This window comes from Nomascus leucogenys, chromosome 15, assembly GCF_006542625.1.
Source record: "Nomascus leucogenys isolate Asia chromosome 15, Asia_NLE_v1, whole genome shotgun sequence".
Taxonomy (NCBI): Eukaryota; Metazoa; Chordata; class Mammalia; order Primates; family Hylobatidae; genus Nomascus; species Nomascus leucogenys.
Window position 1 is genome coordinate 38,234 of NC_044395.1, and position 21,621 is coordinate 59,854.

At 45.6% G+C, this 21,621-nt stretch overlaps 2 long non-coding RNA genes across 2 annotated transcripts; one reads left to right on the forward strand and one right to left on the reverse strand.

The window, feature by feature from the left end:
• Nucleotides 1-2,484: 2,484 nt before the first annotated feature.
• Nucleotides 2,485-3,347, reverse strand: LOC101176727. The gene is made up of 2 exons (XR_179426.1): nt 2,757-3,347; nt 2,485-2,657 (listed from the first exon to the last, which is right to left on the reverse strand). It is a non-coding gene; the product is annotated as an uncharacterized LOC101176727 (long non-coding RNA).
• A 16,625-nt stretch (nt 3,348-19,972) lies between these two features.
• Nucleotides 19,973-21,156, forward strand: LOC105737585. Its single transcript, XR_001113277.2, has 2 exons — nt 19,973-20,902; nt 20,999-21,156. It is a non-coding gene; the product is annotated as an uncharacterized LOC105737585 (long non-coding RNA).
• Nucleotides 21,157-21,621: the final 465 nt, after the last annotated feature.

Consider the following 21,621-nt stretch of genomic DNA (forward strand, 5'->3'; position numbering starts at 1 on the left):
TAGATGAGAGGTGTCTGTGGCTTAGAGTCAGATGGTGGCCGTAAAGACAAACGGATAAGGAGAGATTCAAGGTATACTTTGAAAGTGAAATGGTCAAGGCTGACAGATGTGTTTAAACTGAGTAATAAGACAAAGGGTGGTGTAAATGGTAAGTCCTACATTTGTGGACTCAAGCAACTGGTTGGGTAGTGGTGCCATTTACTAAGATAACCAAAACTTCAGTGAGAACAGGCTGGTGAGAGAAGGCGGCATTTGGGACACCGTCTCTGGGGTTGCCTGTGAGCTCTTCGAGAGGGGCTTCAGGGTGGGCCATCTGAAGAGGGTGGGTCTGGTCTGGAGGTGAGGCTCTGGGCACTGTTGGCAGGTGGATGATCCAGATGCCACAGCAGGAATGACATCACCCAGGGAAAGGCATGGTGTGGGGTGTGGGTTATGTGCTGTCCTCCTAGAATGTCCTGAGGAGGCCAAGCTTTTCCTTAGAGAGCCTGGTGCCCTCTCTGACTTCCCAACACAATTGTGTGTTATTTAAACACTGCCTCCATCTCCACTCTGGTGGTGGTGCTGCCCTGCCTCAAACCTCTGAACTGTAGCAGGTCAGGTGGCAGGTCAAGGAAAGGAGACCATTCCTCTCCATTTAATTGAGGTAAAATTGACATACACAACTCTATGTATTTAAAGTGTGCAGCATGATGTTTTATACAGACACATATTGTGAAATGATTACCACAATCAAGCAAATTAACATATCCTTCACCTCACGGGGACTTGTGTGTGTGTGTGTGTGTGTGTGTGTGTGTGTGTGTGTGTGTAGTGAGAATACCTGAGATCGACTCTTTCCAAGTTCCAAGTGTCGAATACATTATTAACTAGAGTCCCCATGCTGTACACTAGGTCTCCAGAACTGACTCATCTTATACTTGCAAGTTTGTGTCCTTTGACCTTTGACCATCATCTCCCTGTTTCTCCTACCCCCAGCTCTTGGTAGCTTTCATTCTACTCTATTTCAATGATTCCGACTTTTCTAGATTCTACATATAAGTGAGATCATGTAGTATGTGATTTTCTGTGCTTGCTTTATTTCGTTTAACATAATGTCTTCTAGGTTTATCTATGTCATTGCAAATGGCAAGATTTTCTTCTTGTTAAGGCTGAAAGATATTTTAGTACATGTGTCTGTGTGTGTGTGTGTGTGTGTGTGCGTGTGTATCACATATTCTTAATCTATTCATCTGCCAACCTATGGAATAAAAGACATCATTTTCAAACCATATATCTGAAAGGGGGTTAATATTTTAAATAAATAAGAAACTCATACAGCTCAGTAGCAAAATAATAAGAATAATAACCTGATTAAAAATGGGCAAAGGACCTGAATAGACATTTTTCCAAAGAAGACACACAAATGGGCAACAGGTATATGAAAAAGTCCTCAACTAATCATCAGGGAAATGCAAATTAAAACCTCAAACAGTCATCACCTCGTACCTGTTAGGATGGCAATTATGAAAAAGTCAAAAGGTAACCTGTGTTGGTGAGGATGTGGAGAAGAGTGAACCCTTATTCACTGTGGGTGGGAATGTAAATTAGTAGAGCCAGGATGAAAACGGCCTGAAGATTCCTGAGTTAATGACAAACAGAGCTTCTATATGATCCAGCAGGTCCCACTTCTGGGGACAAACCCACAGGAAAGGAGGCCAGTAGGTAGAAGAGCTGCCACAGGAAAGGCGGTCAGTGGGTAGAGGAGCTGCCTGCCCTCCCATGTCCACTGCAGCACTGCTCACCGTAGCCAAGACAGGGAAAGAACAAGTGTCCCTCAGCAAAGGCCATTTGTTTTTAGAGCTAACAGACCACACCTGACCACAACATTGTTTTACTTTAAAAAAAAAAAAAAAAAAACCCTTCTACGGCAGGTGAAATCTGGGTGTACTCACACCTCACATTAGCAATAGTGCTCCACCGCAGAACATGTGATCTCAGCAGCTCAGGACAACCCACAATTATTCTATGAAAATTGCTGACTGAATAATCGTACATTTAAGCAAGTCTCAACCCCACTGTGTCTCAACCCCTACTGCCTGTGATATCGTTAAGAGGAACTGTCCCAAGTCTCTCTACCCCGTTTTGCCAAGAACCCTCCTGGTGACAGGCAGCCTCAGTGCCTTCTTCCTCCTCGCTTTCTTCCCTTACAGAGTTCAAATCTCACATCTTTAGGTTTGTTCAGAACTAACCAGCAAAACTGCACCCAGCTGTTTTCCTAACATCTTTCACGTGGAGCTCTATATATCACAAGGAAAGAGATTCCTGAATGTACAACCGAGGCACACCATGTACATCCTAAAATCTGCCCACTCCCTGTAGTAGCTCCTCCTGCAGCTCTCGCTGTGGGCTCACATGGCCACTTCAGCTGTCTAAACAGAAATATTTGCATCCCCAGCTCCACTCCTTTAGCTCCTGCACAGTGAGAAAGAAACAGCAAGTCAAACATGAAATCCATTAATACATTAATTCAGCTCAACAAGCAAAACCCATGAGCACCCAGCTCAGCAGAGCCTACCAGGCATGACTAATCAGATCCCTAGCTGAAGCGACACTCTCTTCCTCAGTCCTCTCTGGAAGTGTGCTGGTTATGCAGCTTCTTCCTCTGAGCTCAGGAGACTCTGAAAAATGCAGTTTAAAAGGATGTAAATTAGGAAAATGTAAATACCCGTGGCTCCCTCACACAGGACTAGGTTTCGTGGTGGGGGAAGTTGCTTTACCTCATCAAGTCTTGGTTTTCTCATCAGTGATGACTTGCAGAGTTTTGTGTGAAGTCCCAGGGCCCTGGCCCCACCACAAGGAGCTCGAATTTAGCAGGTCTGCAGTGGGCCTGGGCAGCTGTAGGTTTAAAAGTTGCACAGCGACTGCGATGCTACCCAGCTGAATGGCATCAGCTTAGCTCATGGCTTCTCAGATGCAACGTGCAGACTCCGATTCAATATCTTTAATGTAGGCTCAGAGGTTCTACATTTCTAACAAGCTCCTGGAGGGGCCAGTGCTGCTGGTATGTGGACAACTCTTTGAGTACCCAGGTTCCAGGTCTGTGGCTCCCGGTCTTGGCTGCACTTCAGATTGGGCCAGTCCCTCTTGGCTGGATAAGATTTTATGGAACTGTTGGTCAGGAATCCCTACCCTAGCCAAGCTGCAGGAGTGTGACTCAAGCTGGCTGATTATCTGGATCCTCTGTGAAAGTTGATCCTGGTGCTCAGTGACTCAAAGACTGTGGAAAGTGAGAGTTCATGAGTCCAGATTACAATGACATGCGAGACAGTTCCTGGTGCCCGAGATTCAGTTCCCAGAGCTACTATGGCTTATTAGGTACAGGTGCAATTTTCCTTTTGTAAGATGCTCCATAGTATTCCAAATACGGCCTTTTTTATTTGTAGAAAAAAATATCTTTTTGTCACTGACAATTAAAGAAACATAACTGATATTTCTGTAAGATGTAACATCCCATAATTCTGCTCTAGCTGCATCAACCTGCATGTGAGTGTTATCTTCCTTATGGGGAAGAGGGGATAGCAACCACCTGCCTGGCCCCACACCTCCACCCTCACCTGAAACCCCAGGCCTGGAGAACACACTTGTCACCTCCCCTGCCTTGTGTTTGAGTTTGCCCCTCCATAAAGAAGCACTCTAAGGCTGGGTGGTGATAAAATGACTCCACTGATGGAGGCAAAACTCCTGCCCAGCTGACTCTCACTTCTGGGAAGGACTGGTCACGGTCAAATTGTGAAGCAGCCAAGGCTTAAAGAAGGCCTTTCTGCATTCTTTTCTTACAGTTATTTGTTCAGTTTTCATCTCCAGCCTCCTCAGCATTTGCCTGATAGGAACCTGTTGATGAAATGTGTCCCAAAACCCTTCACCAAAGAACAATTTATCCGTCTATATATTCAGTCCTGTCTGCTTTCTAATATGACCAATAGACAATCCAAGTGTGTAGTCAGTATTGGCTATTGACACCAACAGCCAATAACAGCTTAATTACTCACTGTCCTGAGGCTGCGTGCTCTGATCCAGAGAAGGTTTCTAGCAGTGGGTTTTAGGCACGTTTCCCAGTATCAGTCAGTATCTGGGAGAAACTTAGGACTCTTATTTCTCTCCCCCTTGCTTCCACGTGGCCCATATAGACACTTTATTACTAATCAAGGGTGAGCTGGGTGGCAAGTAATAACACTGCCCATCCCACATGCTTTTCTTACACTGTAAGCTTAACGCACCAGCCATGGAATGATGGTGTCTGTCACCTCTCATTCAGTCTGGCTGGATCTTTGCGACTGCCCTGATTAACGGAGTACAGTGAGAAGGACATGATTTTACTTCCAAGGCTAGCATGTGAAAGGTGATATGGCTTCAGCCTGGTTCTCTTGGGATGTCCACCTTTAGAAGAAATTTGAAGAAGCCCAAACAGCCACATGGAGAAGCCACAAACAGGTATTCTGACTGGCAGCCCAGCAGAGGTCCCAGCCAACAGCTAACATCAACTGCCATATGAAGGAGTGTGCCTGCAGGGGGTTTCACACCCCAGCTGCCAAGCTGCCTCCAGCCTCCCGGTCTTCCAAGCTGAGGATGCGGACAGTATGGAGCAGAGATAAGCCACCCTACAGTGCTGTTCTCAGATCCCTGGCTCGCAGAACCCAAGAGCACTATAAAACAATTGCTATTTTACATTGCCAAGTTTGCAGTTGCTTGTGGCATCAAGGACAGGAAATTCCAAGCTCTGGTGAATGCTTAGCCATACTGTCCTGGGTTTGTTTTTAGAGAAAACACATGACAGAGTGGCCCCTTTTCTCTCTTACCTCTCCAGTGACTGCAGCGAGAAGTGCCAAGGGCCAGACAGGCTTTCTCTCTGAATGTTCTCGCTTCCTGATACAGCAACCAGGCTTGGCTGGTTTTGCGCTGAGCACTGCAGACAAGCAGGGTCCCTTGTGCTGTGACTCCATTTCCTCCTACTGTTGTAGGAATTCTCTGGCCTGGCTGATGGAGTTAAGCTTAAGGTCTGGTTGTGAGTGCATAAAAAGGAATATACTGCCCAGCACTTGTTTCTAAGCTCTGAGCTGCCTTATGCATATTCTCATAAATTCTCATGAATAATTCCCCATTGAATCCAACCTAGTTTAATGGAATTCTGTTTGGAGGCTTGGAACCAAAGCCCCAATTAATAATAAAATGTTACTTTGCTTTCCTTTGCCAGTGTAGCCTATGCATGTATTTTCCTTAGCCCACAGAGGAGAGAGAGGTGGCTAGAACAAGAAGAGATCTGTGGATGACTGCATCTCCTGGCCAAAAGACAACTCTGATAGCTTCCATGACGATGATTGCGTCTCCTGGCCAAAAGGCCACTCTGATAGCTTCCATGAGAGCTCCCTGGGGCATCCACGGAGAAGATTTTTTTTTTTTTTTTTTTTTGAGACGGAGTCTCGCTCTGTCACCCAGGCTGGAGTGCAGTGGTGCGATCTAGGCTCATTGCAAGCTCCGCCTCCCGGGTTCATGCCATTCTCCTGCCTCAGCCTCTCCGAGTAGCTGGGACTACAGGCACCCGCCACCATGCCGGGCTAATTTTTTGTATTTTTGGTAGAGACGGGGCTTCACCGTGGTCTTGATCTCCTGACCTCATGATCCGCCCGCCTCGGCCTCCCAAAGTGCTAGGATTACAAGCGTGAGCCACCGTGCCCGGCCTGGAGAAGATATTTTTGAGGGAGAAATCCCCAATGCTTCTTGAATCATGCAGCCCACACAGGGATTTCCTATGAGCAAACCCAGCCTTGAGCTATAAAGACCTGATCACTTTCCTGGGTGAAGACCGCAGACTGACTCAGTTGTTCTGTGGATAGGTGACTTGATCAATGAGTTGGCGAGAGTCCTAAGATGTGTCTTTCAGGCACATATCTCAGATTTGTAAAATTATTATTTATTTATTTAATTAATTTTTTTTTTTAGATGGAGACTCACTCTGTCACCCAGGTTGGACGGCAGTGGCACGATCTCGACTCACTGCAATCTCCACCTCCCAGGTTCAAATGATTCTCCTGCCTCAGACTCCTGAGTAGCTGGGATTACAGGCACCTGCCACCACACCCGGCTAATCTTTGTATTTTTAGTAGAGATGGGGTTTCACCATATTGGCTGGGCTGGTCTCCAACTCCTGACCTCAGGTGATCCACCCGCCTCAGCCTCCCAAAGTGCTGGGATTACAGGCATGAACCACTGTGCCTGGCCTCAGATTTGTAAGATAATTTAAACAAGACTCAGTGTCTCTGCATCTCACATTGGTTGTATATTGCATTAAAAGGGTGACAATTCTCCCCTAATCAAACTGTGCCCATATACTGGCAAGGACACTAATGTTATGAAGACAAGAGGTAGCTGAAAAATAAAGAGACAATAGCCACGAGACAGACCCAGAGGTCAGGCAGGGCAGGGCTGCCGTGAGGACATGGCTCATCCCACAGGGCGTGGGAACTGGCGGTCACAGCAGTGCAAGGTCCTGTTCTCTCCTCTGCAGGGACAGACAGGCCACCAGCCTGACAGAGACGGCATTAGGGGGCAGCTGCCAGGAACCAGCAGGGATTGCACTAGAATTTCTCAAAACCTGTCTCACAGAATACAAGTTATATTAAAAACTACTACATGAAGATTCTGTGTTCAAGTGAGTTTTGGAGGAAGATCTGCAGCCAGTTTCACATATAGATTTCTCCAAAGGATCTGGCCACAGACATTTAATTCTGGGAAACTTAAAGGCACGCTGATCATCTCAAGGTGTTAAAAATAAATTTTGCTGAATGGTGGGATTATAGTTAATTTGCATTTTTCCTTTTGTGTATCTGTGAATCACCCATTTTGCATAATAACTATATATTGCTTTTGTGGTGGAGAAAATATTTTAATACAATGAAAACTTCTTTCTACCTGAGGTCAGGCAGATCTGCCAAACAGTGGATAGAGTGGGAAGGTGGGAATAGAGTGGTTACTCCCTGCGGAGGTGAAGGGAAACCCAGGCTGGACCCAGGCAGGGTCTGAACCTTTAGTGAAAACATGAGGGACTGGGGTGGGCACAGCACAGTGCAGGGCCTGCTTGCTTTCCTCACACCCTGCTTGTATATTCCGTTTTCTTTCAGGACAATGAGCTCCAAGCAGGGATGGTGCAGGAAGAGCTCAGGACGGATCTTGCCACCTCCATCTTAGCCGGAGGCTTTTCCTGAGCTCAGGAGCCAAGCTTCTCAGACCCATTCTTGTACACTGCAAATTTTTAATCCATTGCTAAGGGCCACTAATCCCAAACTGAATTTAGAGAAACAAACAGGAATAGATGCTTTTTTTATACTTACCAACATTCATATTTCTTCTCTGATTTTGAAAAACATAATTAATAACAAAACACTTGGGATTACGCAGCAAATATGGGAATATTTATTACACAAATAAGTAAATTAATTACATACATTTGCATCCCATTAAACACTGAAAAGTAAAGCAGCTTTAGTAGAATTAAATCTACTTTTACCAAAATGATCTCAGCTGGCAGGAAGAGTTAGGGCAAGATTAATTTGGACTGAGATTTTCCATCCTGCTTAGGAATTCTAAAGTTCTATAGAATGAAAGTTTTTCTTGACAATAATTTTTAAATCATAAAAATGAAAGAAATGTTATTAGAAGTCCTACAATTTCACCACCAACTTCAATGCCCTAATGTAGTTATCCATACTGCTTTTCCAATATCCTCCAAACATCGATTATGGATTTATATAAGTTTTTTCTACTAAATTATGTCTTACAGACATTATTGAAACATTATTCTTGCTAAAAATCTGTGAATTTTGTGTAAGAGTAAGGTCCCAAGATTTTCCAAAGTTTGAAAGACAGTCCTGCTCTGGAGTCACCCTCTGGGCGCGATGCGAAGTTGCCCACCAAACACCTCCAGCCTGCTGGGGCTGGAGCTCCTGTCTCAGTCTAACCCTGCCCAGTAAGGAGCTGACTCAGCCCACACTGCTCAGGCGGCCCTGGGGCCCTCTGGGCTTGCAGGAATTCCTGCCCTCAGCGGGGGCCAACTCAGGCTTCGGTGATGCGGTTTCCTATCCAGAGGGCACTCTCGGGCCTCTCTCAGGACTTCTCCACCCCATGCATGCTGCTGCCCACACCTCCTTTCAGGGAAGGGGCACAGATACCTCCCATCTTCTTTCCTACACCTCAGCTTTGCACCCTTCCCCCTTTACTCTACACACCATGGCAATTTTCACCCCTTTTTGGACAAAAAGTTTCTGACAGGACTTAACCTCCCTGGCACTTAAAATCTGAACTCTAACCTACGTTATTTGCAACAGAAAGAAAAGTGCTTTCATCTGTCCTTTCAGATAAATTATTTATTTGTGTTTTTCTTTATAGTGCCACAGTTCAGATTTGCTGGAGTTGGAGACAAAATCCAGGTTTGAATTGTGATTCTATTTCTTACTGCTCCATGGCCTGGGGCAGCCAGGTCAGCTCTCTGAGCCCTATGGTCTCCATGGCTGACTGAGAATGCCCACCTCCACTCAGAACCAGCCAGTGTGGTGCCAGCAACCCATCTAACACAAGCAAAGAGGATTTCTTAATGGAAACATTTTGTCTTGCACAAAACAGTACTCAATTTAAGAAACAGCAAATGCAGAAAAGGAAAAAGAGGATTAGCAAACTACAGAAAGAGCTCAGTGCATGGCAAGAGTTTAATGAATATTAGTTCTTCCCATTTAGTTTTGCTTTCCAACCCAATAAGCGTGCTTCGAAAGACAGAGAAGAGGGATTACGGCAAAAGCAGTGATAAGAGTTTCTTGCATGATCACAGATCAAGCATCTTGGTCTGCAACCAGGTTTGTCTGAACAAAGGGTTAGGAGCCAAAGTTTGGAGTGGTGAAAGCCGTGGGGCCCATGTTAGGCTGAGGACAAGTGTGCATATGGGTGGCAGATGGTTTTGCCCAGAATGAACTGGAGGGTGATGATCCTGGATCTGGCAGTGAAGCAGCAGTGTCTGCTCAGCCGGAGCGGGAGGTGTGGAGCCACTTCGTCACACTCAGCTGCACGGCTTTGGGCCACAGCCTGTAGACGCTGGTGGAATCTGCTAGAGCTTTGAGGAGAGGATTTCCAGAGCCAAGCTATGGATGGGACTAGGAAGTGCGCAACCAAGAACAGCTGCTCTTCACCTCCAAGGGCAGGGTAGGGCGGGGTGGGAGGTGAGCTTTGCCGAAAGCCGGGTTGAAGGTGATGCAATGACCGCACCATGGCCAGGAGCAGAACCACGTTCTTTTTGGTTTCTGTGTAACTCTTGCCAAATTTACAATAAACCCTGCAAATCTGCTGGAGCAGATTTGTCTGTCTTTCTTGCCCAACCTTTGCAATGACCTGTCTTGAAACTCCTTGCCTGATTCCCCGCTTCTCGTTTTTCCCTGTTCCTCCTGCTCCCTTTTTCTTTTCAGCTTTCTCTCCAATCATGTTCCTCTCTATTCTTTTTCTTTTTGCTATCCTGCATGGTGAATATTTGCTATTTTCCTGCTCAGCAGAACCTGTTCTCCCCACTCTCAGCCCATGAGTGGGTGGGCAGGGCTGACCTTAGCACCTGCTGATGTCACTTGACAACCTAGTTGGCTGAGCCCACACTTATTAAGTGGTCAAGTCAATAAATGCCCATTATCATGTTTAAGCTGCTTGTGGTTGGGTTTTCCTGCTTGGCACCTGAGTCATTCGCATCCTCGGGACCGGCCCCTGCCCCATCTCCAGCGTACACCTCACCTCATTCCCCCCCCCTAAACTGCAGTCAGGCCGAGGTGCTGACAGGCTGCCCCCGTGCCACGCCGCTGCTGCCCCTCAGTAGGTCCCTGCCCTCCTGGCACTTCTTGGTGTTATGGTTTTCTGAGCCACAGTGCTGTTCTAATTGTGAGGCAGTGGCATCTGTCTGGCTTCCTCCCCAGCCCCAGCCCCTGCCGTGGGGACTCTGCCTGAGCTCTGAGGGCAGGCGGGGCACCCTGCTCCTGGCACAAACACTATTCCCACCTCTTTTCTTCGTTGCTGTCTGGCTTCCCCTTGCTTTTATCCCTTCCCCTTCTCCTGCTTCCCATTGGTCAACTCTTCTCCCAGGGCCTCCAAGGGCCTAGGTCTGAGCAGCGGAGACCTCCGTGAGCAGGCAGAGGGCAGCCAGGCAGGCTCCATCCAGAAGCAAACAGGCCTGGACCAGATGCAGATTCTCTCAGGCTCTGCAGAGCCTGGCAGGGAAGCTGCTGCTCCTGAGCTGCCTTCAGGGGAGTCCTCAGGATAAGGGGAGCTATCAACAGGCAGAGCAGTGTTTACGAAGACAATTATGATCTTGTCACTGTCCTCAAGGAGCTTCAGGTCCAGGAAGGAAAAGAGCCACCTGTGAAGCAGAACTATGTGATCACCTGGCGAGCAGGGAGGAGCACCCCCCAGACACCACAAAGACAGGCAGCACTGGGAGGGAGAAGCGGGGCCAGGCTGGGGAGACCGGCAGAATGGGGCGGGGCTTCCGGTTTCAATGTTTACTCGCTGGGGCGGGGCTTCCGGTTTCTATGTTTACTTGCTGGGGCGGAGCTTCCGGTTTCAATGTTTACCCACTGGGGTGGGGCTTCCGGTTTCTATGTTTACTTGCTGGGGCGGAGCTTCCGGTTTCAATGTTTACCCACTGGGGTGGGGCTTCCGGTTTCTATGTTTACTCGCTGAGTGGCCTTGGACAGGTTATTTCATCTGCCTGAGCCTTACTTTCCTCATCTGTAACATCCTCATCCACAAGGATGATGATTACAATGCGTGTGGTCCTGAAACAGTGGTGCCCCCACCCCACTCCGCCGTTACCCAACCTCTGCCCAAATCAACCCTATAAGGTAGGTATTTTTATGTTTGCTTTGCAGATGAGAAAACCAAAGCTCTGTGTAACGACACAGCCGGGAAATGTGAGGACAGGTTTCAAATCCAGGTGTGTCTGGGTCAAACCTGAGCGTTCCCTCCAGCCCCGCTGCCCCCTCTCTGCCTGTGATCTTGGCTGGGGTCAGTGTCTGACAAGCACACTGGCTGGCTGGCTCAGGCCTTTTGCCCCAGCTGTGGCCTTCACCCCCAACTAATTACCTAACCGACAAGCTGTTTATTAAGCTGCACTCCTGGTGACATGGTTGGTGGCCGTGATAATCATCCTGTTTTTTCACTTATTCAGCCACCTTCTGAAGGGTCTTTTTATGAGACCCTTTTATGGATTATCATTGTTCTGGGCAGTTTATTATGCAAATGAAGCCTCAAAGTGCTCGATGCTGTCTGCTGAAATGTGTTTTATACGATAATACATTTTTTTCCACAAACCAAAATAAACTAGTGTAAATGACAATGGAACTAGAAAAGCTTTACTCTTTATAAAAAGGGACGTGTGAGATTCTTTGAAACTGAACGCTGGCGGAGTCTGTACTCTATGACCCTAGATGAAGAGATGCTGTTCTTTTAAGCAAGGGTTTTCTTTTCTGAAGAGGCTTTGTGAGCATGGAACAGCGAAGCCCAGGATGGGAACTGAGAAAGGTCACCAAAGTGTGGACACCCTGGCCTCAGTCTCTGGAGTTCAAAAAGGCTGCAGTCAATTGTCGGAATTTCTTTTTACATGAAGAAATCTACATTCTGTGTAAATAAACCACTTTAAAAATGTGTGTGTTGTCTTAGTTACACAGACATTTCTATGAAAATACTTGTGTCGGGTGGAGCCAAGATGGCCGAATAGGAACAGCTCCGGTCTCCAGGTCCTAGCCCGAGCGATACAGAAGACTGGTGATTTCTGCATTTCTGCTTGAGGTACCGGTTTCATCTCACTAGAGAGTGCGAAACAGTGGGTGCAGGACAGTCGGTGAGGCGCACTGTGCGCAAGCTGAAGCAGGGTGAGGCACTGCCTCACTCGGGAAGCGCAAGGGGTCAGGGAGTTCCCTTTCCTAGTCAAAGAAAGGGGAAACAGACGGCACCTGGAATATCGGGTCAGTCCCACCCTAATACTGCGCTTTCCCAACGGGCCTGGAAAACGGCACACTAGGAGATTGTGTCCCGCACCTGGCTTGGAGGGTCCTATGCCCACGGAGTCTCGCTGATTGCTAGCACAGCAGTCTGAGATCAAGCTGCGAGGCGGCAGCGAGGCTGGGGGTGGGGCGCCCGCCATTGCCCAGGCTTGCTTAGCTAAACAAAGCAGCCCGGAAGCTCGAACTGGGTGGAGCCCACCACAGCTCAAGGAGGCGTGTCTGCCTCTGTAGGCTCCACCTCTGGGGGCAGGGCACAGACAAACAAAAAGTCAGCAGGAATCTCCAGAGACTTAAACGTCCCTGTCTGGCTGACAGCTTTGAAGAGAGTAGTGGTTCTCCCAGCACGCAGCTGGAGATCTGAGAATGGACAGACTGTCTCCTAAAGTGGGTCCCTCACCCCTGAGCAGCCTAACTGGGAGGCACCCCCCCAGTAGGGACAGACTGACACCTCACTCGGCCGGGTACTCCTCTGAGACAAAACTTCCAGAGGAACTATCAGACAGCTGAATTTGTGGTTTCACGAAAATCCACTGTTCTGCAGCCACTGCTGCTGACACCCAGCCAAACAGGATCTGGAGTGGACCTCTAGTAAACTCCAACAGACCTGCAGCTGAGGGTCCTGTCTTGTAGAAGGAAAACTAACAAACAGAAAGGACATCCACACCAAAAACCCATCTGTACATCACCATCATCAAAGACCAAAGGTAGATAAAACCGCAAAGATGGGGAAAAAACAGAGCAGAAAAACTGGAAACTCTAAAAAGCAGAGCACCTCTCCTCCTCCAAAGGAATGCAGTTCCTCACCAGCAACGGAACAAAGCTGGATGGAGGATGACTTTGACGAGTTGAGAGAAGAAGGCTTCAGACGATCAAACTACTCTGAGCTACGGGAGGAAATTCAAAACAATAGCAAAGAAGTTAAAAACTTTGAAAAAAAATTAGAAGAATGGATAACTAGAATAACCAATGGAGAGAAGGGCTTAAAGGAGATGACGGAGCTGAAAGCCAAGTTTTGAGAACTACGTGAAGATTGCAGAAGCCTCAGTAGCAGATGCGATCAACTGGAAGAAAGGGTATCACTGATGGAAGATGAAATGAATGAAATGAAGCGAGAAGGGAAGTCTAGAGAAAAAAGAATAAAAAGAAATGAACAAAGCCTCCAAGAAATTTGGGACTACGTGAAACGACCAAACCTACGTCTGATTGGTGTACCTGAAAATGACGGGGGGAATGGAACCAAGTTGGAAAACACCCTGCAAGATATTATCCAGGAGAACTTCCCCAATCTAGCAAGGCAGGCCAACATTCAGCTTCAGGAAATACAGAGAATGCCACAAAGATACTCCTCGAGAAGAGAAACTCCAAGACACATAATTGTCAGATTCACCAAAGTTGAAAAGAAGGAAAAAATGTTAAGGGCAGCCAGAGAGAAAGGTCGGGTTACCCACAAAGGGAAGCCCATCAGACTAACAGCTGATCTCTCGGCAGAAACTCTACAAGCCAGAAGAGAGTGGGGGCCGATATTCAACATTCTTAAAGAAAAGAATTTTCAACCCAGAATTTCATATCCAGCCAAACTAAGCTTCATAAGTGAAGAAGAAATAAAATACTTTACAGACAAGCAAACGCTGAGTGATTTTGTCACCACCAGGCCTGCCCTAAAAGAGCTCCTGAAGGAAGCACTAAACATGGAAAGGAACAACCAGCACCAGCCACTGCAAAAACATGCCAAATTGTAAAGACCATCAAGGCTAGGAAGAAACTGCATCAACTAATGAGCAAAATAACCAACTAACATCATAATGACAGGATCAGATTCACACATAACAATATTAACGTTAAATGTAAATGGACTAAATGCTCCAATTAAAAGACACAGACTGGCAAACTGGATAAGGAGTCAGGACCCATCAGTGTGCTGTATTCAGGAAACCCATCTCACGTGCAGAGACACACATAGACTCAAAATAAAGGGATGGAGGAAGATCTATCAAGCAAATGGAAAACAAAAAAAGGCAGGGGTTGCAATCCTAGTCTCTGATAAAATAGACTTTAAACCAACAAAGATCAAAAGAGACAAAGAAGGCCATTACATAATGGTAAAGGGATCAATTCAACAAGAAGAGCTAACTACCCTAAATATATATGCACCCAACACAGGAGAACCCAGATTCATAAAGCAAGTCCTGAGTGACCTACAAAGGGACTTAAACTCCCACACAATAATAATGGGAGATTTTAACACCCCACTGTCAACATTAGACAGATCATCGAGACAGAAAGTTAACAAGGATATCCAGGAATTGAACTCAGCTCTAAACAAAGTGGACCTAATAGACATCTACAGAACTCTCCACCCCAAATCAACAGAATGTACATTTTTTTCAGCACCACACCACACCTATTCCAAAATTGACCACATAGTTGGAAGTAAAGCTCTCCTCAGCGAATGTAAAAGAACAGAAATTATAACAAACTGTCTCTCAGACCACAGTGCAATCAAACTAGAACTCAGGATTAAGAAACTCACTCAAAACCACTCAACTACATGGAAACTGAACAACCTGCTCCTGAATGACTATTGGGTACATAATGAAATGAAGGCAGAAATAAAGATGTTCTTTGAAACCAACGAGAACAAAGACACAACATACCAGAATCTCTGGGACACGTTCAAAGCAGTGTGTAGAGGGAAATTTATAGCACTAAATGCCCACAAGAGAAAGCAGGAAAGATCCAAAATTGACACCCTAACATCACAATTAAAAGAACTAGAAAAGCAAGAGCAAACACATGCAAAAGCTAGCAGAAGGCTAGAAATAACTAAAATCAGAGCAGAACTGAAGGAAATAGAGACACAAAAAACCCTTCAAAAAATTAATGAATCCAGGAGCTGGTTTTTTGAGAAGATCAAGAAAATTGATAGACCACTAGCAAGACTAATAAAGAAGAAAAGAGAGAAGAATCAAATAGATGCAATAAAAAATGAAAAAGGGGATAGCACCACCGATCCCACAGAAATACAATCTACCATCAGAGAATACTACAAACACCTCTATGCAAATAAACTAGAAAATCTAGAAGAAATGGATAAATTCCTGGACAAATACACCCTCCCAAGACTAAATCAGGAAGAAGTCGAATCTCTGAATAGACCAATAACAGGTTCTGAAATTGTGGCAATAATCAATAGCTTACCAACCAAAAAGAGTCCAGGAACTGATGGATTCGCAGCTGAATTCTACCAGAGGTACAAGGAGGAACTGGTACCATTCCTTCTGAAACTATTCCAATCGATAGAAAAAGAGGGAATCCTCCCTAACACATTTTATGAAGCCAGCATCGTCCTCATACCAAAGCCAGGCAGAAACACAACCAAAAAAGAGAATTTTAGACCAATATCCTTGATGAACATTGATGCAAAAATCCTCAATAAAATACTGGCAAACCGAATCCAGCAGCACATCAAAAAGCTTATCACCATGATCAAGTGGCTTCATCTCTGGGATGCAAGGCTGGTTCAACATACGCAAATCAATAAATGTAGTCCAGCATATAAACAGAACCAAAGACAAAAACCACATGATTATCTCAATAGATGCAGAAAAGGCCTTTGACAAAATTCAACAACCCTTCATGCTAAAAACTCTCAATAAATTAGGTATTGATGGGACGTATCTCAAAATAATAAGAGCTATATATGACAAACCCACAGCCAATATCATACTGAATGGGCAAAAACTGGAAGCATTCCCTCTGAAAACTGCCACAAGACAGGGATGCCCTCTCTCACCGCTCCTATTCAACATAGTGCTGGAAGTTCTGGCCAGGGCAATCAGGCAGGAGAAGGAAATAAAGGGTATTCAATTAGGAAAAGAGGAAGTCAAACTGTCCCTGTTTGCAGATGACATGATTGTATATCTAGAAAATCCCATTGTCTCAGCCCAAAATCTCCTTAAGCTGATTAGCAACTTCAGCAAAGTCTCAGGATACAAAATCAATGTACAAAAATCACAAGCATTCTGGTACACCAATAACAGACAAACAGAGAGCCAAATCATGAGTGAACTCCCATTCACAATTGCTTCAAAGGGGATAAAATACCTAGGAATCCAACTTACAAGGGATGTGAAGGATCTCTTCAAGGAGAACTACAAACCACTGCTCAATGAAATAAAAGAGGATACAAACAAATGGAAGAACATTCCATGCTCATGGGTTGGAAGAATCAATATCGTGAAAATGGCCATACTGCCCAAGGTAATTTATAGATTCAATGCCATCCCCATCAAGCTACCAATGACTTTCTTCAAAGAATTGGAAAAAACTACTTTAAAGTTCATATGGAACCAAAAAAGAGCCCGCATCACCAAGTCAATCCTAAGCCAAAAGAACAAAGCTGTAGGCATCACGCTACCTGACTTCAAACTATACTACAAGGCTACAGTAACCAAAACAGCATGGTACTGGTACCACAACAGAGATATAGATCAATGGAACAGAACAGAGCCCTCAGAAATGATGCCTCATATCTACAACTATCTGATCTTTGACAAACCTGACAAAAACAAGAAATGGGGAAAGGATTCCCTATTTAATAAATGGTGCTGGGAAAACTGGCTAGCCATATGTAGAAAGCTGAACTGGATCCCTTCCTTACACCGTATACAAAATTAATTCAAGATGGATTAAAGACTTAAATGTTAGACCTAAAACCATTAAAATCCTACAAGAAAACCTAGGCAATACCATTCAGGACATAGGCGTGGGCAAGGACTTCATGTCTAAAACACCAAAAGCAATGGCAACAAAAGCCAAAATTGACAAATGGGATCTAATTAAACTAAAGAGCTTCTGCACAGCAAAAGAAACTACCATCAGAGTGCACAGGCAACCTACAGAATGGGAGAAAATTTTTGCAACCTACTCATCTGACAAAGGGCTAATATCCAGAATCTACAATGAACTCAAACAAATTTACAAGAAAAAAACAAACAACCCCATCAAAAAGTGGGCAAAGGACATGAACACACACTTCTCAAAAGAAGACATTTATGCAGCCAAAAAACACATGAAGAAATGCTCATCATCACTGGCCATCAGAGAAATGCAAATCAAAACCACAGTGAGATACCATCTCACACCAGTTAGAATGGCCATCATTAAAAAATCAGGAAACAACAGGTGCTGGAGAGGATGTGGAGAAATAGGAACACTTTTACACTGTTGGTGGGACTGTAAACTAGTTCAACCATTGTGGAAGTCAGTGTGGCGATTCCTCAGGGATCTCGAACTAGAAATACCATTTGACCCAGCCATCCCATTACTGGGTATATACCCAAAGGACTATAAATCATGCTGCTATAAAGACACACGCACACGTATGTTTATTGCGGCGCTATTCACAATAGCAAAGACTTGGAACCAACCCAAATGTCCAACAACGATAGACTGGATTAAGAAAATGTGGCACATATACACCATGGAATACTATGCAGCCATAAAAAATGATGAGTTCGTGTCCTTTGTAGGGACATGGATGAAACTGGAAAACATCATTCTCAGTAAACTATCGCAAGGACAAAAAACCAAACACCGCATGTTCTCACTCATAGGTGGGAATTGAACAATGAGAACTCATGGACACAGGAAGGGGAACATCACATTCCGGGGACTGTTGTGGGGTGCGGGGAGGGGGGAGGGACAGCATTAGGAGATATACCTAATGCTAAATGACGAGTTAATGGGTGCAGGAAATCAACATGGCACATGGATACATATGTAACAAACCTGCACATTGTGCACATGTACCCTAAAGCCTGAAGTATAATAAAAAAAAAAAAAAGAAAAAAAAAAGAAAGTACTTGTGTCTAAAAGACTGAAACCATTTAAAAAAACACCTTGAAAAATATTTTTCTCTGCCTGGTTCAGTGAACAGTTCCTATAAGCCCCTTTCCTCTCTCTATTGGAAAATAATAATTGCAGATTTTGTGCCAATCTGTCCAACTAATCTAAACCACGGCTCTTCCGTGAGCCGCGCACTCATGCCCTTCCTCCCTTTAATCACACGCCCCTGCTGGGAGGGCCGCGCTGCTCCTCCCCCTGGTGGTTGCAACCCTGCCTGTGAGTCATTCTTCTGACTCCGCTGCACCCAGCCTGGTGGTTTATAATAAACTCCTCCATTCTCAGAGGCCAGGGAGGCAATGGGAGGAGAAGGGGTCTGCACAAAGAAGCCAGGCGAGAGGCTCACAAGCTTCTATGTGATTAGATGAGAAACACACCCCCAAGCTGGGTGTGCAAAGTGTCCGAACCACATGCTGCTCTCTGTGTATACATGGAGAGTATCCTCAGCTTGCCGGAACCCTGACCCCGCCCCCAGGCCCCAGTGTGGAAGATCCATCCATGGATGATCATGGTCCAAACAAGCTCCTCACTTGAGCTTCCCTTCCCCGCACTCTTGTCAAATTGCACCAGGATTCCCTATGAATCGTTGATGTTCCCCTAGCACTGATTACATGGTCTCCTGGATGGAGAAGAATAGGTTCAGGAAAGTACATCTTTAAACATGTTCAGGATAGAAGTCCAGGCTGAAGACATTCATAAATGGGTCACCAGCAACATAAGCCAAAACAGTACTGGGACTCCCTAAACTGAGAGTTGCTCTTTGGATGTAGCTCTGGTTTTCAACAGGTGATGGCCAGGGCACTGGCAGGCAGTGGCGAAGCTAGCACTCAGGCCTTCTTCCCTACGCCTGAAGCCCCCAAGACCACTTCCAGCCCCCACCTGATCATTACATAGGGGCCTTCTCTCAAATGATGTGCAGGGTGTGGGCAGTGGCATCATGGCCCGGGTCCTTCAGCTGACCTGCCCAGGTTTGGACTAGGAGGACTGGGATGGAGGTGAGGAGGAGCTCAGGCAGATTGGTGTTTTTCTTTGCACTTCGCATTGGGTGTGTTTGGCCCAGGAGAGGTGAACATGGCCAGAGCAGAAACAAAACCAATCAGCAGCATTATACATTGCTGGCTGAAATGCTCCACTATCCAGGAAATAAGCAGACTTTGGTCATCGGAGTAGAGACAGCTGCAGAGTGCAGTGAAGGGCTATTTTCAGGGTTGCAATCAGAACAGAACAGTTCTCCCCTTACCAAATGCCTAGCATCATCTCTGTATCCGTCGCCCCACCCTCCAGGACAGCAGCAGAGAGGGGCCTACACATTCTCCTTCTGTAAGTGCTGGGACATCGGGGTAGGGGACATGAGACTGCGTATTTTCCCTTTAACACTTTTCTCTATTTGAATACCTCAGGAAGTAACACTATTTTCTCAGTTTAAGGATTGCTCAGAAGTCTAAGACTCCCCTTCACCTCACCTATGCCACCAAATCCCCTGCTGAAATAAAGTTCCAGGCTGTTTGGCCACTGCCTGTGGCCAGCTGCGTCCCTGGTCCCCCCCTCCCACAGGGTGGCCTCTTTCCCTGCATTTGTGTCTCCTGCATCCCTGTCAGTCAAAGGGGCCTCCCTGCTGGGGGCCATGAAGGTGTCAGGCAGGCCTTGACACAGAGCTCCGGGAGGAGAGGGACGGTTGAGAGGAGGGACCAGCGGGGCTTCCCCACTGCACTGTGCAGGGCTCTGCAGCCTCCTGCCCTGGGTGAAAAGTGCAAGCCACCTTCCGTTCTATGTTATTGGAGAAGGCAGAATGGAGGTGGGTTTCTAATATGGAATAAATAGGAAGAAGACGGGCAAAGAGTTTGGGAGTAAGTTTTAAAAAATTCCTTGGTAAATGACTGACTGTAAACATAAATCCCGCCATCCAGCTAGCGGGAAATAGTCCCAACAAGAGCATGAGGGTCCCGGGGGCTCGGCTGCCGCCGACAGCACAGCAGCGTCACTGGACTTCGCTGCAGGCGAATGTGTTCAAATACCACCTCCGCTCACAGGTGCTGCCTGTCTGAATTTAGGCTCCAGGCTTCTCATCTTTTCACGGGAAGGGATAATAACGTTCACCTGCCTAGTGCTCTTTTGAACAAGAAACAAGATTACACATGTAAATATCTTAAGTGCCATTACTTTTAAACAAATGGAGTTTGTTAATTTTATTATTTCCACTTTTATTATTCCCCAAGTCATTATTTGAACACCTAGAATGGTGCTTGGCAAATAGTAGTCACACAATACATATTTGTAGAACAGATCTTTGAACAAATACATGGTAAAATGAATGAATTAATGAATACCAAATTACTGTGAAAAACGTTCAGACCAAAGAAAAATTTGCTGAAAAGGAACCAGCTTCCCTTTCGTGTCTCCCCCGGCTCAGACAAGCAGCCCACCAGGGGGCGCTCCCTGAGCCTTCTAGAGGCAGAGCGGCCTGTTGGGAAAGGCCTGAGGGTGTCAGTGGGAACTGCCTGCTTTGCTGAGGGAGCAAAGGCCTGTGCGGGAAGGAAGATCACAGCTGGTCCCCAGCTTCAAACAGCAGGAAGCAGGACAGAAGCAGCCCTCGGTGTACCCTGCAGCCCCCAGCCAGGGAGAAGCAGCAGGAGAGAGCTACTTCCTCTAGTCAGTGGTGGTTCCTAACCCCAAGACAACCGGACATTGGTTCTGAACAGTAATCATTGGAATTTGCTCTTTTCTGGTGCCACGAAACTACTAGAATAAGGTAATCAGAGTGATCCCATGATATGCTGGGACAAACTAAAAATTTCTCTTCAAAATAATGGTCAGTTTCCTGCTGAATGCTACATAATAAGTGCAGTATGTTTGATTATGACATCAGCGAGTTTGCTCCTTAGAGGATATTTATGGGTGATACACTGAAATTTACCTTCGACCATTTGTTTTGGCAGAAGGTGTCTCTCCAATATCCAAAATTTGGAGAATCCACATTAAAACTAATTTTATTGTGGCTATTGAAATTTACCTTCGACCATTTGTTTTGGCAGAAGGTGTCTCTCCAATATCCAAAATTTGGAGAATCCACATTAAAACTAATTTTATTGTGGCTAATTGTTATTAAATGTTATTAAAAATAATAATCACATTGTATTTATTATTTATTAAATTTTATAGAATTTATTAAATTTTATAGATCACCACTAAAAGATACATATATTTAATTTATATTAATATACAGCAGCTCATCTTCCTCCTGAGAAATCTAAAGTTGGTGGCCTCAATTATGATTGTTGTTTTGGTTGTGGTGGTTGTGTTGTAGTTATTATTAATATCATTCATTATCACCTTCTGAAGCATGCAGTCCTGGGCAAATGGGAAAGGCCCAGTGCCAGGTCATTGAGGGCTTGCAACTTTGAAGGAAGAAAAGAAAAAACAGCAGGAAGGGGCGCTCTGCTCCTCCCACTCCACACACAGAGTGGCTGACTACAGCAGGCTGACTATAGGACTTTGCCAGAAGCAGCATTGTCTCTGCACTGTGCTTCATCTTCCCTTTCTCTGCATTTCTGTGTGTGTATAGGTGCATGTGCATAAGGAAGACAGGTGTGTGGGGCTGTTGACTGTGAGATGCTCGGAAGAAAGGCCCTGTGTCATACTGTATTCTCAATTTTTAATT